The sequence below is a fragment of the Osmerus mordax genome, chromosome 11, assembly GCF_038355195.1.
Source record: "Osmerus mordax isolate fOsmMor3 chromosome 11, fOsmMor3.pri, whole genome shotgun sequence".
NCBI classification, from domain to species: domain Eukaryota; kingdom Metazoa; phylum Chordata; class Actinopteri; order Osmeriformes; family Osmeridae; genus Osmerus; species Osmerus mordax.
Window position 1 is genome coordinate 3,571,478 of NC_090060.1, and position 15,183 is coordinate 3,586,660.

The 15,183-nt window shown below is 43.6% G+C and overlaps 1 protein-coding gene across 4 annotated transcripts in view; it reads left to right on the forward strand.

Annotated features, from left to right (window-relative positions):
* Positions 1 to 308: 308 nt before the first annotated feature.
* b3gat1a (beta-1,3-glucuronyltransferase 1 (glucuronosyltransferase P) a) overlaps positions 309 to 15,183 on the forward strand; it is a 54,480-nt gene continuing 39,605 nt past the window's right edge. For all 4 annotated transcript variants that reach the window (XM_067246598.1, XM_067246601.1, XM_067246599.1 and 1 more), the window contains exon 1: positions 309 to 811. The gene's annotated coding sequence lies outside the window, so the exon portion shown is untranslated. The remainder of the gene's footprint in view (positions 812 to 15,183) is intronic.

Sequence of the window (15,183 nt, forward strand, 5' to 3'; positions counted from 1 at the left end):
CTGTCGACACCATGTCTCTCTCCCTTTTTTTTCACTTGCATCTCTCTTTCCCCCTCCTCTGCTGTCATTTGTCCAGCAGCCCACCCTTGCACTGAGGCTTAATGGTACATGCCATTAGCGAGCCCATCTCTGTAAGGGGAGGGGTGGTCTCTGCCTGGTCTAAGAGGCTACTTTAGTCCCACGTAAACACATTCACAGATGTCTCTCCGCGAGTCGACTCATCTCTCCCGTTACGACAGCAGCACAGCACAGCCCTGCACAGCCTGCCTCTGTGAGAACCACCAAGCCGTGCTGAGAGAGAGAGATAGACAGAGAGAGAGAGAGAGAGAGAGAGAGAGAGAGAGAGAGAGAGAGAGAGAGGAGGGGGTTTCGAGTAAGTGAGACCGAGAAAGAGAAGGAGAGAGAGAGAAGAGTAGGACCACGGAGGGAGCAAAATACAGCCCCATTGCCGTCTCTCTCTCTGACATCTCCTCTCGTGCTCGTGTGTTCCAGTGTGTGAACGCGTGGAGGAGAGAGGGGGAATAATAGAATTAAGCCTGGGTGATTCTTTCTTTCTTCCCTCCTCCCCCTCCTTCCTTATTTTCCTTCTTTTTTTTTGGTCCTCATCATCCAAGTCTTGAATACGGGTGTCAGCTGCCACAGCGGGATAAAATAAAGGGATGCTTTGAATGCTGCCTCTGTTTGCGAAAGGGACGAGGAGGACGAGAGAAGCACAACAAGCGAGGGACAAAAACCGGATTTCTCGAATGAATGGGAGTCCCCCGCAGCATGTGCTGGGAATAGCAGTCGGATACTGAAGTCTCTGATTCAGGTAAAAAAGGAAAACACAAAAAACAACCATGCAATCATCCTTTTTTTTTGTCCATGCTTGGTTACATCTCTGTCAATAGAGGATTGAGGTAACACTATAACCTTAGCACAGATCAAGATTTCTCAACCGCAGGGAGATATTGCTGTCTGTGTCCAGGGTCTCAGTGCGTAGCAGCATTGTGAAAGTCCAGGTTAGGCTTTGAGCCATGCTGTATGTGGTGAACAGGCGGTGTGAAGGGTTAAAAGGACCTGATGGTGGCCTGACCGGGTGAATAATAGACAATCCTCACTGTGTTGGTTTATGTTGCTTGCTGATATACTAGGCACATGGCAAGAAAAGATTGACTGGAGTCTCCTAACTAACTATTCAAATAAGCATGGTTCTAATTGAACATGACGTGAGATCAAACATGGTCATGTTTAGCTGGGTTATTACTGAGGAGACTGTGTCTGACTCTGACAAGCAAGACCCGACTTCTTGTTTGTAGGGAGCTGAGCTGGCAGAATCACACTTTTTACAGGTGGCTCCGGGGAGTCGTTCAGCACCTCTGAGAAAAAGAAATAACGGGTTGTCCGATGCAACGAAAAGGGCATCGGCTTTGGAAAAGGCAGACCCAGCCAAGCTTGCAGGTTTTCTCCTGCGGAGCAAGCTGTATAGCCTCATTTCCTGACAGGTAGCCTACAGCACCTTCCCACTTCAGTGGGGAAAAGATGCAGCTCTCATGTTGGCTACCTTGAAAAACCCTTGAGTATACAGACTAAATCAACTTGAACAGCACCTCTCCTGCTCCCAGTACAAAACCATTGTGCATTGTTTTGTCTGACAATCCAGACACAATGCTTCAAAGGCAGTATGCTTTTGTGGTAATGCTAATTAGGATGCAGCCTGGGCAGAGTTGATTGGATGAAGATCACATCAAACACAAGACCCTCCCTCCCCATCATGTTTCATATTATGCCTTTTGCTGGGCGCAAAAGCTAAAAGTATAAATCACTGAAGTAGTGGTGGGATTGTGCTGTAGGGTCCAGTTATTAACAGAGACTCACTGTGATGTTACTGGAAGAAAAATAGCTTGATGTGGCAGCAATTACCAAAGTCTGGGACACGGTCCCAAGTTCTCATGCATGTGTCAAGACGGAGAGAGAAACTTTGGAAGTTCTGACTCGTCTTGCACTGACACCCACCATGACATCAGAGACTCTGGACACATATCTTGCTTCAAAAACAAACAACTGACTAAGTAAGGAGAACAAGAAGGGTGTGAAATGTTGCGAAGGAACAGACATTGTGTCATGAATATATTTCCAACGGCAGATGCAGAAGCATACACTTTTCTGACAGGCTTCTCTCTTCATCACTGTACCAAGGGTTCACTGCTCACCGCACTGAATCCATTGTCTTGTAGCGTTAGGATACATGTGGTACATCATTTCAAACCCGGTGTCTGCTTTCCCAGCATGCCTGCTTGCATACCATGAAGGCCAACACCCAGCTGTTTCTCACATGGGTGGCAGCTCCTGCTCCTGTCCGTGCTCTGGGAGCCTGGACGTATTTAGCCTCTGCACAGTCAAACTTTGCCAGCAGAGCCCTTTTGATTCTACATGCTTTACAGTTGACTGAGGGACAAGCTGTACAGTGCTGTACATGCTGATCGGACAAAATGTTGCACATATGATCATGTCTTGGCAGAGGGGCAACCCATAACTGAGAGGTTAACATTGACAACACAATCCACAGCCGGTTGTACTTGGGCAGAGTAAAACTGCTGTACCTCACCAACAGTGTGCAAGGGAAGTGGGTTTTGGAGCAATGCAAGTAAAAAAAATAAGACCATTTGGATGTCAGTCTGTAAGTGTCGGTGGCAGGCAGCTCGGAGTGAAAAAATGTCCACTTTTATTTGGTTTGCAGTGAACCACGGGTCCACTGGGTAAGGTTAAAATGCTTTTGATGTTGCTCTCGTGTTGCTGTTTGAAGGCATTTGGAAGATGTTTGTTTTTTTGCTAGACCATCTGAGAATTCACTGGCTTCACTGACCCAGCTCAGGGCAAAGTGGGGTAAAACCATGTAACTGTAGCAGAAACATCATACCACACACTGAACACCCACCCCCACACACCTGTTACATCGCACGAGCCAAGAAAGGAGGTGCAACTATCCTTTAACACTAGATCTTCTCTGTAAATTGACTATAAGTGAATGGGTCCCACCTACAGAGAATCTGTCAACTGACTTTTCCCCCCACATTCCAGAACCAGAGAAACTAAGCGGATGGAGATTCATGAGGGCTCTCTTTGCCTGCCACATTTCCATACAATGAATATTAACCACCCCGATTGTTTCCGGAGTGTCCCCACAGTAGCCAGATCCCTTTTGTTGTTATATTATTCATTCACTCCGAGCTGCCTGCCACCGACATTTACAGACTGACATCCAAAAGGGCAGGGAGAAAAAAAGAGAGTTAGGTCTTTCTGGACACTAGCAGTCTTTTCTAAACACTATCTATAAAAATTAATAAAAAACAGCTGAAGAGCAATGACATTGTGCTTTGAATGCAAGATACATGCTGTTTGGCCCTGGAATGTGGCCTAGCTCCATGGCTAACACAGCCCACTGGGTGCTTGCTTGTGCTTGGCTGCCTAAATAGACAACCACCATGAACTTCTGCTAGTAATGTCCTGCAGACTGCAGACACAATAGCCCCCACCCTCCACTTTCTACTCCCTGACAGGGACGGACCAGCTCCTCTAACCCCCTTCTCCAGAACACCTTCACCTGTGATAGCAGCTGTGGTCTTCTACTGAGAGGGCTTTAAGCTAGGGTGCCAAAAATGGAGTGTAGGGAACTCCCATCAATCAAAATGCTGTTTCAGCAGTGATTGGTCACTCCTGCATGGCATCTTGTTTACCACATGACTACTCCGTTCATACCTGGCTCAAATTCTCCATTACGGCTTTTGGCAGCCATGTTATTTTTCTTTGTATAATCTCATTATGTTGATTTTGAGTTTGTACGTAGGATGTTCCCTCAGGGTTGTGAGGTTGTGTTAGGAGGCAATGGGGGGGGGGGAGGTGTATTAAAGACAGCTGGCAGTGTAGCACCCTCATGTTCACATCTATCACGTCTGTCGGCCTGTCTGTCGCAGATTAGAAGCAGCGACACTCCCAGGGTGGAGGCACACACAAGAGTGAACACACACACACACAAGCACTTACACCCACACACACACACACATGTCGCTGCAATGGCACTAACGCTGACAGGAGATGTTTAATATTGGAGCTCGGTAGCTATGGGGGAAGCAAAAAGGGTAGCTCCTGACCCTGCCCCCCCCCCCCATTCCACACTGCACCAATGTCAAGTTACATTCTGCTTCACACAGCAAAGAATCAGGATGACACTGGAAGAAACTGTGCTTTGGCTTCAGCTATGTTTTTCTTTTTTTTTGTACCCGTGTGCCTCTTCAGTTAAAAACAATTAACCCTTTCGTGGCTCAGTGAAACCGTTGTACAAGGGTACCACTGGTTTTTATCCTGCGGAAACATATCATACAATTGAGGTGGTGAAGGTGCACAGCTTGTGTCTCCTGTGAAGTAATGCTCGCCATGGGGGACGTAGTTGAATGAGGGCTTTGACGGAGCTGGACCAGACTCCACTGGCTAACAGCAGGCGCATGGGAAAGCTGGTCGACTGCAGTCAACGTCCATGGCTTTGACAAGGTCAGTCTGATCCCAGTGGCCTGCCATGCCTCCTCTGTCCCCTGCTGTGCACTCTTCCTTATCACACCCCCTTGCTGATCACAGATCCAGTTCAAAGTCCTTTTTCAAAGAATCTTTGCTCCAATTACTCACAGCTTAAGAATTAGCACTGGCAAATTCAGCAGACAAGACTTGGTGGTATCGCACTGACGTTACTCAAGTAATCAAAAAGCACAGGGTCTTGCTACAAATCCCCAGGCTTACCAAAACAGAAGACTGCATCCCCAACAGAGTAGGAAAAGATCAGTGACTGTAATGGATGGTATAAGACCACCAGCCGTTTGACCTTTCAAAGACAATACCGATTTCCATCATAGGAGGCATTAGGCTTGTACTTAGCGGTGCTCCAGTGCTCGTCACAGCCTGCTGTACACGCTCCAGTCTGCTCCTGGTGAAGAAAAGACCCTCATACTGTAAGAAATATAGATACGCTTTAATGACATACAAGTGCCACCTGGGGTCTGCTGTCATGTGACGAGTCAAGAAGGTGACGACCACGAGGCGAGGGTTATGTCGATAAACGCGGACGAGTGAGCGTCTTTAGATCCGAGACCAATCAGATTTACTAATCCCTCCACAAACATATTATTAAGACCATGACCGTTTTATCCGGCGGCACTGAATACAAACTCATTTTCCACCGCAACGCAATCATCCTCGTTACACAGTATGAAATGAGATTGGCACAGAGGGTCGTCTGACTTTGGAATTTGCCAGAGTTACTTGGGGTTAATGTAGACAGCGTATTTTGCTGCGCTGACTGGCACCGATAAACACAAATTACTGCAGGGAATTGCTGTATACTTGGATATTAATTATTGATAAATTAGTCTCGTCTTTTACATCTAGGAAAAGAGCTACATTTCAAGGCAAAACGAGTCAACAGCAGATAACAAAGTTCCTGTAACAAGAGAACATGAGAATGTATTTTACCTTGTCCCACAAGAAGAAGAAACTAGAAGCAAGCAAAGGATGATTTAGGAATGCACCAATTAGAGACAAAAAAGATTCTCAGGAAGATAGTCTTCAGTTCTGCAGTTCAGCCCTGTCAAACAGTTTCATACGCGTGGGTGAGGAGTGGGGGATGACAGGATAGATTGATGGAAGGGAGCAATATTTGTTGTTGTTGTAATGCACTCACAGCCTTTCAAGCAAGCCCCAATTACTTTCAACGCTGTGTGTCTTCGACACAGGCTGGCACGCACCAATGTTGGCTAAGAGCTTGGGCCCTCTTTATTTTTATATATATATTTTATTAAGGCAATCAAACTACTGTCACGCTCATCACAATCCAGACTGGCCCTGTCACTCAAACTTTGCTAAGCCCTCTCTTTAGCAGACATGCTAACACTGTAACACACATGACCTCTCTCAAATCCAAAAGCATCACCGTATCACCAACACTCTGGTCTGTGAGAAATCGAACTAATTTTCATTGATTTAATGTCAAAAGTCATAAAAAATGGTGTGACCTGATGGTGTCTGTTGTGCGTTCAATGCCTCATGACCCAGCCTTTAATTAACAGTAATAAAAATGTTAGTTTGTGCAGCGAACCTGAACCGCATGGCCCTCGAATTAAATGAGCAAGCTCCTCCATTTAAAAGATATGAGAGAATTACTATGAGCAAAAGCTAAATGTAGATACAGTTATGCAAGGAGGAAAGCTGCTCAGTTCATACTATTCAAATGAATCATTCGCTTTGCTAATAACCCTTCATGTGCAATTGTACTTTCGAGCAATGGCTTGCCAAAAATCCCGCTAATGGACTCCAACAAGGTATAGTGTAATGTGCATGCAGCCTATACAAAAGACACTTCAATGTAACATACTGTGGTATCAGCTTGGCCAAGAAAATGTAAACTTTCCACCACCCCTTGATATGCTTTCTTAGTAGTCTTACTTGTAATGTCTCTCACAAACACAACCTTAACTTTGCCAGTTCACATGATAGCTGATGATACATTATTGTCATGTTCTTTCATGTCCAAGACAAAATCAATACAGACCTTAATGTACCGTGTACAATGTCTCTCCTGTCCAAAAACAAGGTAGAGATTCATAGTGAAATGTACCTTACTTACTCTACCATCTTAATGCTAATCCCAGATTTATCTAGCACAAGTCTTCATAGGCTTGATGGGTACACTCTCATGTCCCAAAGCTCTGTACAGTCTCTGTGACTGCAGCGCTCGTTATTATAAGTGTCACATGAATGTCTTGGAATAATAGGGCCAGAAGGTTGCCGATGACTTGTGCATTCATTAAAAGGGGCTCTTGCCATGTTTCCATCCCATCAATTGGGGACCAGTGAGTTTTCTCAACACCCTGATTGGGTGTTGGCCTGATTGGAAGAAAAGGCTTATAGAGTGGGACTTTCACCCTACTGGGTGTTAGCATTATCCAATGTCTGGTGTCAGTCTGGCACGCAGATTCCTTTTATATACAGTATTTTAATTCACTGACAACAGAAAATAAAACAGGAAAGTAATTAACTGCTATTGGGTGCTAGCATTATACTAATTCTGGTGTCAGTTTGGCAAGCAGATACCTGTTACAAACCATATTGTATTCACTGACAACAGAGACTGTAACATGAACATGGTTATTTGTGTGATTCAGCTAGGTTGCTCAAAGTGAAGGATAGGGGGAGTAACGGAAGATAATTAAAGTAACATCTGTTTCTGTTGCGGTTTATTGGGTGTTACCTTCTCAATCACTTTAAATGGCAAATGATAAGCCAAAAAAAAAATATTGCTCTTGCCTATGAACACCAGTGTGTGATAATGGGATAACTATCTAACTATACTATGGGCATGAATCTCTCCGGCTTGAATATCCCAAGAAAGGGGCATTGTATGAAGTTGAAATGTGGCAGCTATATAGCTCAGGACCCAAGAATGTGCAGTGTCACATATGAAGGTGTTTAGATAGGCACTTCTCAAGAATATAAATGCAAGAATAAGAAGGATTTGCTGCTATGTTGAGTTGCACTATGCGATGGAGCCATAGATCTCACCAGAACTGGCACTGAATTAGCATTTGCTGCTAATGGGTGCTGCCATTGGGCATTACACTAGTCAATTTAAACCTAAATTCTGAAGAATATTGACGTCAGCACATGGAGGAATACTTCAGTGGTTTCCTGTGTTCTTAAAATGCAATAAACTTTACAAGACGTAGATGCAGACATTTCTATAACGTATTGTATGTACTCAGCAAACTCTTGCCCCTCAACACACATCCATCCACATTTAGCCGAAAAACAATGACCGTATCTGATGCTCTAATGTATAAATAGACATAACCACTCACCCATCCCTAAGGCATGGAAGAAAAAAGGCATGCCTCACGAAGGTGATTGGCTGGAACAGGATTCCTGGAACAGGACTGGCTGGAAAGTAACGGCACGCTCCAAAAATTGTAAATTGACATTCCACTGGCCCTGAACTGTCTATGTTGCTAAACAACTCTCAGAGGGCCATCTTAGTACACACAACTTGTTTATAGGGGACAACATGTTTCTGTTTTTGCTAAAAACATCCTGCCTATTGTACCTTTAACCTTCCCATACCCTCAGCAAACATGGGAAACATACGCAATTTACACCCAGAACAAGTCTCGGCACTGCATTGATTTCTCACTAGTGGTGTGACAAAATATACCTACCTCGAATAATGTCGCTTTTCTCTTTTGATTTGTCCATCTCTCATGCAGTAGCCTATGACTTTGCCACACAAGCTGACTGCAGATTTTCAGAATAGGGGGGTGGGCAGCTCCAGTATATTTCAGATTTAATGAATAAGGGGAGCGAACACATTAGACCCGCCATCAGTAGTGCAAATTATGTTTACACAAGAGCATGGAACAGCTGCTTATGTTCTCTCCTGAGAGGTGAAGTGAGGTGATTTCTTGACCCTTCGTTATGAAGTGGGGGTTATTAGACAAACATGACTTGATGTGTGCTCCCTGCCAGAGTAAACACTGCATCACTTACTATTATCCGATCCGGGTCACTTGAACGCTTGCCAGGGTGGGTGGCTAGCATTAGCATGCAGCTCAATGTGACTTCCACTGTAGATGCTAACTGGAGGCTAACACTGTCAGAAATGAGAATGGTGTTGAGCTTTGCACACTGGTTAGGGGAGCGCATCGAATGCCCTTGTGTGATTCATTCCCACACTACAAACTAATGAGATAAACAGAGCCCCAATCGATTCAGTTGGAGAAAAAGCATGCCATAGGGGCGAATGCACTGGTGTGTGCTAGATCTATTGACACTCTCATATTCAAAACCACTATCATAATTTACATTCTGCAGCACCTGCTACTGTGGCTAGCATCAAAGTTTGTTTGAATAACATGTTATGAGAACTGACATGGTAAAAGCACTTACTGTTTCGAAAACGGCAGCAAGCTATAAAAGCATTGCTGATTTGTCAGCACAGTGGATTGCTGCTTTGGACTTTCTGGGTGGGGGCCAGAGTTGAATGCTCACATCAGCTGGGGGGTGAAGAAAACTGGGGGCATTTCTATGCCTCATCTACAGTGGTGACTGACAAACTGAATTAGGGCCTCAATGGTTGTCCACCGGGCCAATTTAGGAGCAGCTTTCCTGTGGTTCACACAGGTTCATGAGAGTCAGTCTGATGAGCCAGTGCTGTACTTAACCAATTAAAGCCCTTATGCTTCAGCAGAATCATTTCAAGAGGGGAACGGTCAGAGGCCCTGTATGATGCCAAGCCTGCCCAAGCTGCAATGACTCCCAAATGGGGGCAAAAGAGTACAATAGCCAAACTTACTAAATCAGAAAAATGGTATGAACTCAGTTCAATAAGTGTGTAGCTTATTAATGTAATTATGTTTATTGCTATTTGCTGACATGTCAACAAATTAAATAGTGCCTTTTCCAATAGACTTTGGGTGTGCCATTTGTGGGTTCAATACAATGAGAAGTCAAGCACTTATAACTTTTCTGGTAATTAAGCCAGACAGTAGCAAATAACTTAAGGGCATGGTAGACATGAGAAGGACATTCTTTAAGATTGTGTTTAATTGATTGCCGCACGATGGTGTCACTCAGGCCTTTTCTTTTGCCCAGACAGACACAGAGGGTGAGTCATCCGTCATGAAGTACTGAGGGGAAAGGGGGACGGAGAGAGAGAGAGCGAGGGAGAGCAGGGCAGAGGACAGTGCCTGGCTGCAGAGGACAAGCGTTGATAGCTAGCAAGCAGAACAGAACATCAGAATAGATGTGCCGAATGTTCGTTGGCAGATCCAAAGGCCGAATGCCATTTCATCTTCCTTCCAATTGCTTAAAAGTTCAATTTATTCCCAGCATGTGTTTGATCCTAGGCTTATAGGTAAAAAGGGAATGGGGAAGGGCAAGGCATAATATATGTGTATATGAATTTGACACTTGAGGGCTTCACAGGGAGAGAAATGCTTCTTTTTGAAGCTCCCTTCCTGCATCATCATGATGACATGTTGCAGTGGCGGTTTAAGAATGTGTTATGTCTTTGTCATCTTACTTCCTGAGTCAAGAAGGCTCTCCCACTCATTTAAGCTACCAAGTAGAAACCCACTGAGAAGAAACCACCCTCGCCGGAAGGGCGTTTGTCACAACAATTGGCAATTAAAGTATTTTTGTGACACCTCACAACCAGGAGGCAATCAGCTGTGGAGTGATTTCTGCAAGGCATGAATATGAAATCTTCCAAAGCACCAGCAAAGTCCAGCAAGATTATACTGGGAGAGAAGAAATATATTTCAGCATGACTGAACTCAGCTGAAATACAATTGGTATTTCAGTGGTTTTAATAACCCAGTGTTGAGGAGTCAGATGGCTGAGCAGTTAGGGAGTCGGCTATTAATCAGAAGGTTGCTGGTTCGATTCCCAGCTGTGCCAAATGATGTTGTGTCCTTGGGCAAAGCACTTCACCCTACTTGCCTCGGGGAGAATGTCCCTGTACTTACTGTAAGTCGCTCTGGATAAGAGCGTCTGCTAAATGACTAAATGTAAATGTTTACAACTGCACCTGACAGTGTAATGGCCGTGCATTTAATTTCGCATTTTCTAATCACTAATTCAACCAACATTTAAAGAAACATGTTTGAGCTGGGTTTATGCACTGTGGCTTTATTGCTTTTCAGTATTCTGATGATACTATTTCTTATTGGTACAGTTCAGATCAGTAAGAGTACAGAATTAGCTGAATAAAGTAGCATACAGTTCACCCTCTCCAGGTGTCACATCTTTACATGTTCAAGAACACAACATTAACCAGCTAATATAGTTAACGTGACCCAAGACAAAGCCCTTGTTGATAAAACTGCTTCCAAAGATTGTAGAATATGGTTATATGCACTAATCAAATTTACCATTCAGTAGCATACAAAGGACAATTTAAACCAATGTACTGAATAGAAAAATGTGGTAGCCAATGACATGGCTAGTTGGCCATAGACCAACCACAGTGTTTCCAGCCTTGGTGCAATGATTCGTGTTAAATGCTATGGCTACTTATGTAGAATCCCAGGATTCATCACATGGAACAAATGCTACTAGCTAACATGCGGAATACAGATGGGAAGAAAAACAAGCTTTAGCTCCACAGAGAGTAAGAGAACAAGGGTCGGAAATCAATAAAGTTCCAGCCAGCCAATGTGAGCAAATGAAAAGCATGCATGCTACGATAATGGGTATGGATTTCTGAACGTACGCCTCATGTTTTATTCCCTAGCTTTGGAAATATTGAAAATATCGCACAGGAGGTGATTGATGAGAGGTCATGCCAATGAGTGCATTTTCTGCACACTATGATGGCTGTGCCTGGACATTTATTCAACACAGATAGAGTAATATAAAACTTCCTCTCATTTGGTTTCCATATGGTCATGATGGAGTACCATCACTGTCTTTGCTTACATTGACATAGGACGGTCATGTGGTCACGTGTGTTCATTGAAATCACGTCTTTGGAGTTGAAAATACTTGCATCCACACATTGTGAGTATAGAGCAAGTTTTGTCAGTGCTGAACACTTTTGTATTATTTTGCTTTGACGCAGTCACACATTGTGTATTGTTTTGTCAGTATGTTGTCAGAGTGAACCAAAACATGTTTTGGTCAGTCATAATGTAAATACTGCTGTAAGTAGGAGTATACTCCTTCACATATTATTTTTACAGTCCATATTATGAACTGTATAAAAACTGTAGGCTATTCATGCATGCTCAGAAATATTGTACATCAGGTCAGAGGGCTTGGCTTTTGCTACTGTGAGACTAGAAGCCAGCCTTGGGAAAGAAAGAGAATAATGTGAGAGGAGGTCGGTTGCTGTTTAAGCTGCAAAACTCAGTTTGAATGGCAAACAAGAGTGTGGAATGGAGAGAGGAGGAACAACATTGCAATATTTGCATAACTGAGAGACAGGCTTTTTTGTCCAACAAGGACATTTCACATCAAAGGCACCTTGTCTGCAGTGTATGTAAGTTTGTATGTGGGTATGCATGTGTGTTTGCATGTGGCTGGTTGAGTGTGTGTGTGTCTATGTGTGTGTAGTGTGTGCATGAGGCATGCTACTGCTCATGGGAATTAGAGTCAAAGTGCATGGCCTGTGAGTGCAGACAGGAGACCAACCATGACTTGGCTCAGGCTGGAGAGTGAGAGAGAGAAGCTGAATGAGAGAAATCTTGGCTTCTGAATTGCAGTCTGACTGGAGATCTCGTCATCCCGTTACCAGGGTGACAGTCCCAGGGTTGTTATGGTGAGTGGCACATGAATATAGGGTAGAGAAACAACATGACGCTGAGTTTGTGGCTGTCATGACTTGAGTTTGCCACAAAAATCGTATTCAATGTTCTTCTCACAGGGTTGCATGAATGGGCAAAATATGAAAGATGTAGCTCTCCTCCAAATCCAGCATTGTTTAGACCAGATGGGTCAATTTCAATCACCACGTAACTTTAATCCTTCAAAATCCTGGTGATGATATAGTGTTATTTACAGTTTAACTAGCAAGAGTTGTGCCACAATCAAGTAATACATGAAAAGTATATATTAATAGCCTGCCTTTTCTCCTTTTTCTTTTGGTGACAGAATTAAACCTGGTTCCCCCCAGTGACCATGTCAGATTTATCAATCTGCTCTCCTCAAGATCAGACAGCGCTTGATAAAATACGATCCATCTCCTCTATCAGAGTCTGAATTGGGAGTCAAATCTCAATCTCTCTTTTTTGGCTGCATTGACTGAAACCTAAAACTTTTTGAAGGGGAGCAAAATTACCAAAGAGGAAAGGTTGTTTTTTTCTTTCTATAGAACATTCACATTTCACGCAAATTCAAATTTCACACATGTCCAAAAAATGCATAACCTACCAAAATGGTTTCACTTTGAGAGGTACATCAAACACTTTAAATGTAAGTACTTTAAATGTATTTTCCTATTTGTATTCCTAGCTGTACTCACCAACCAACTGCACATTCCATGAAACTTTCACTATACACATTGTCTCTCCTCCAGTTGGGACTGGTTAAATAATTTGGGGATGTGCAGTCCTCCAGTTGATCAGTTTAAATCAAGATGAATAAATAACAGAAGTGTGGTAGTCAAAGGAGACAACAAAAGTCACCTTCTCTATCACACAAAACAAGTTGCGTCTGTTTCTCTCTCATCCCTCTCTTCTCTGCCATTTATAAAACATGCAGTTTGTTCCAGAGCGTGGGACTGAGCTTGCCTCAGCCTAATGTCCTCAAACTCTTTCCACCCCTCTGACTATTACCTCTCTCATGTTGTGGCAAACATCCTCTGCACTTACAGGGTAAGCAGATTTGAGTCCTGTAAAGGGACATACTGCTGTGTGTTCTAACTATTTTTATCCACCCAGCAATTTAGCGTGGCTGCACAGCATTTTAGCCTTTTTGTTTGGGTGCCCGATATCAGAGTAATGAGAAAGGTTAGGGATGCTGAGCTTTGAGAAAGCAGGCGTATATGCTAGTGGCTAAATCTAAGTAGGTTAAAGCCATTTAAATAAAGAGGAAATAGTACCTCTAAAGTGGGGCTTTCGTTAAGCTTCACACAAATCTGATAAGTGCTCTGCGCTCAAATAGTTTTTGTAAAGTTTAAACCCACCATGAAAATGTTTTCTTAAGCAATGATCATGTGATTAGTATGATTCTTCTCCTATCTCTTGCAAGCAGGCACGCGTGCAAACAACATGAATACAACTTCATGTATTCACATGAAGCATATCTGCAAGACTTACAAAATGGATGTTATAGACAGTATAATTTATGAAAGAGATCGGCAGTGAAAATGCCCCACAAAGTGCAATGAAATGTCTGTCTGTATGCCCAACTGAGGTTAGAGCGTGTTTAATCGCATCATTGATCAGTTGAGAGAGGTTTGGTTTTTCTTCCAGGTCTAATTGGCTCTTAATTCTGAATAAAGGCACATAAGGTTTAGCCTTTACAAAGCCTGTCAGCCTTACTCATTCATCAAGCGTGGCTTCAAGGGACACCGAGCCATGCTGATGTCACCGATGACTCATTGCTTTAATTTGGCCGGACTCAAGTTGATCACTCTTTCCCCCCTAACATCGGTCTTGTTTAGTCAAATCGGTGTACCTTCTTAACTTGTATGGTATGTGTGTCACTTTCCCCCACCATAATGTGGTCAATTAGTTGTTGATTACTGAACCAGAAACACATGATACATGACCACTCTCGACAATCAGCACATAAACTACAGTACTAAATAATCAAGACTGTAATTTATCCTGCCAAGAGAAGTTAAATCCAGATTGTGTCGGCACATTGCAAACACGCCACTCAGCCTCTGACATTACAAAGTAGTGGAATGCAGAGACAGCTACTTCAGGTAAAAAAAAGTATTTTTTTAAATGTTGATGACGGAAAACTGTCTCTCTGAAAGCACATTATTCAGGCAACCTCTCAAGGCTGAAAAAAAAAATCGGACTCTGATATATCTGTGTCAAGCTGACCTGTCAAGAGCAACCTGGGCTGCTACTCCAAGAGACTACCTACATATTCATCCAACCTCATCATGACTCACACTCATGATCTTTGCTTCTTAGCTTGGCGTGAATGTCTGTGCAGTCGGGGGAGGCACGGTTACTGGTTCGTGGTGGTATGTAATAGATTACCATGCAGGTGTTTTTCCACATGCTACTGCCTGGAGACCAGTGTGGCAGAAGCACAAGGAAGGTTACAGGTTCTGTTGTAATTGCTCTGGCCTTGTGTCCAGGTCCAGGAGTAGCAACACTGAACTGTCTGGTTGGATGGGAAAGAGGCCATCTCGAGCAGGGTTAATTGAAGTGGTGGAAGGCCAGGGTGGAGCAGGAGTAGGATAGAGAGGAACGGCTACAAGTCTAACCTGTAGCTGTGATGAGGATGGAATGCCTCGTCTCGGATGGAATGCCTCCAGCAGATCTCTGAGCGGATTCTTCAAGCTGAGCTACATAGAGGCTCTGGGATGGACAGGAACCCATTCCACTGTCTCATTTGGAAGATGTAATGAGATGCTATCTCAAGATTGGTACTGAAAATGACTATTGATCTGATCACAGTGCAGCTAATTGAAGATGTATGGAGTCC